Here is a 2,440-nt window from a genome sequence, read left to right as displayed (position 1 = left end):
CTCATAGTCCACCAAATACTGTAAGTCTAGTGTCCCTGGTACATTACCAAAAAAATTTTTACTTTCCTTTTGGACTTCTACTGACTTAATGAATTTGTAAACAACACCTACTAACCCCAAAAAAATAATTAAAACAAAACCTAAGGAGCTCTAACCCTTATCCAAGGAAGTGGAAGAGGCAGTTGCTTTCAGAAAGTACTTTCCATTAAGGCAACGTGTGCTTTACTGGTAACTGGATGCACTATTCCTTTAAGGCACACAGAAAAGTCATAGAAGTGCTGAGGAGGCAATAAAGAATGATGAATTGGCCGGGAAGGGGGGCTTTTAAATTGAAAAAGATGTAGATTAGGTGAAAACGCACAACGCAATGGAATTAACACCTAATTGCCCATAAGGAAAGAAACATAGGATAATGGTGATTTTAAATCCCACCTGTCATTTTTAACTCTGTAACTCAACATCAAGAGCACATACATTTCAGCAGCATGCAAGGAGCACTGGGCATGGGATGCACAGAAGAAGAATACTACTAGAAAGTAAGTTGGAGGTTGCACAAGGCAAAGGGTCCCCCTGCCACCATTGAGAAGGCTTTTGTCTTTTTTTTTTTCTTGACTGTCTGCCTCAAGAGCATCTCCAAGGCTTCCGCCCAAATGAAATAATAAGCGGGTGGTTTGAATCTATATGGAGGCCTAATTTAAACATGCAAAAAAAAAAATAAGCGATGACCAGCTGGTCTTTATGAATCTGGTACCCAAGAAAAGGAGGGGGGGAGGAGGAGGAAGAGGAGCAAAGGACCTGCAGATGTCGACTATAGTATTCCCAGCACAAAGAAACAAGAGAGGATAAAAGAGATGCTTCTTTTTTTTTTTTCCTTCTTGGATCATCAGCGGAGTCAGCGGACCCCCTTCTCATCACCAGCATGCCTGACTGCAATGAAATCACATCAGTAGGCTGGAGGACCATTGTTGATAACTGTGCTCATGGAGACTGGCTTAGGATGCTGGGGAAGAAATTAAACACACCAAAAATAATTCTGCTTCTCTTCCCCCCCAAAAAAAACAATAAAAATAAAAAGAGTAATTCTCAGCAGAGCTCCTTGGCACATTGATGGCATTTGCATTGCTTCCTGATACCCAGTGCAGAAGAGGATGAGCACATTGTGGAAGGAAAGGCACTTACCTACCGGCTGATGATGCTGCTTGCACTTGTCTCCTCCTTAGATGGATGTTGTAGAAAATAGCAAAAAATCCCAGTGTGAGGTGCAGGATGTGTGGATGTGCAGCCTTGTGCTATTGCAGGCTTTGCTCTTGTATTGTCTTGCTGTGTGTTGGGTAGCAGGGCTCTCCTCTGTGTGCCAGTGACAGCTTCAGCAGCTGCTTAGCTCCAATGTGTTGTATGTGAGGCTTTGGTCTCTAGGAGCTAGAGCATCAGCTGAGCTCACATCCACCACTCCCCTTGGCTCAATAGGATTTTTTTTTTTAAATCAGCTTTATTGAAAAGCAGACATTAGCACTGAACTGAATACAATGTTGCAAATGAAAAATCTGTTACAATTATTTTGTGTCAATGAGACAGAATGTTTTTTTTTTTTTTTTTATAATGGCTCCTTATGTTGAAGCTTAGTTGAAATTTTTAGTGATTGGGTTTAAATACACTTTAAATCTTATTTTGATTTTAACTGGGTACACTGTTGCACTTAAATGTACGGTAACAATGAAAATATATTACTTAATAGGAACTGGATATAATCATGTTGTTATAGAGTGCAATTCCTTTTTATTTCATTTTTTTTATCAAGAGGAACGCAATAAAATAAATCAATAAATAAATTGTATGATATTAAGATGTTTCTATCATAAATGTACAAATATTATCTTTATTTATACTGGTTACAGAGTTGCACTTATATGCAACAATACAAACATTACTTTATGTGAACTGGATACAGTGTAAGCCCTTGTACACACGGTCGGACATTCCGACAACAAAATCCGTTGGATTTTGTCCGACGGATTTTGTCCGAAACTGGTGTTGCATACACACGGTCGGACAAAGTTGTCGTAAAATTCGATCGTTCAGAACGTGATGACGTTATTTCCTTACAACTGGACTACATTCAGGCTAGTAGCCAATAGCTTTGGTCTAGTAATATGATATGAGCATGCGTGGAACTTTGTCCGATCTGATTTCTATACTAACGATCTGTCAAAGTCCGATCGGACCATGTTGTCGGAAAATTTTATAGCCCAGCTCTAAAACTTTGTCGGTTGCATATTCCGACGGAAATAGTCCGATGGAGCCCACACACGGTCGGATTAACCGATAACATGGTCCGATTGGACATTTTCCGTCGGAATGTCAGACCGTGTGTACAAGGGCTTCTAGATTATTTGTTTTTATTTTGCATTTTTATTTATTTATTTTTTATCAACAGATTTTA

The 2,440-nt window shown here is 39.3% G+C and overlaps 1 protein-coding gene across 1 annotated transcript in view; it reads right to left on the bottom strand.

The window, feature by feature from the left end:
• The window catches only part of LOC143975919 (catenin alpha-2-like), a 697,766-nt gene extending 696,340 nt beyond the window's left edge, over positions 1-1,426 (bottom strand). Inside the window, exon 1 of the mRNA XM_077478454.1 lies at positions 1,184-1,426. The gene's annotated coding sequence lies outside the window, so the exon portion shown is untranslated. The remainder of the gene's footprint in view (positions 1-1,183) is intronic.
• Positions 1,427-2,440: the final 1,014 nt, after the last annotated feature.

This window comes from Lithobates pipiens, unplaced genomic scaffold (genome assembly GCF_037356315.1).
Source record: "Lithobates pipiens isolate NorthernLeopardFrog02 unplaced genomic scaffold, aLitPip1_a1.2 Scaffold_13, whole genome shotgun sequence".
Lineage (NCBI taxonomy): Eukaryota > Metazoa > Chordata > Amphibia > Anura > Ranidae > Lithobates > Lithobates pipiens.
This window is presented reverse-complemented; position numbering and strand designations above follow the sequence as displayed.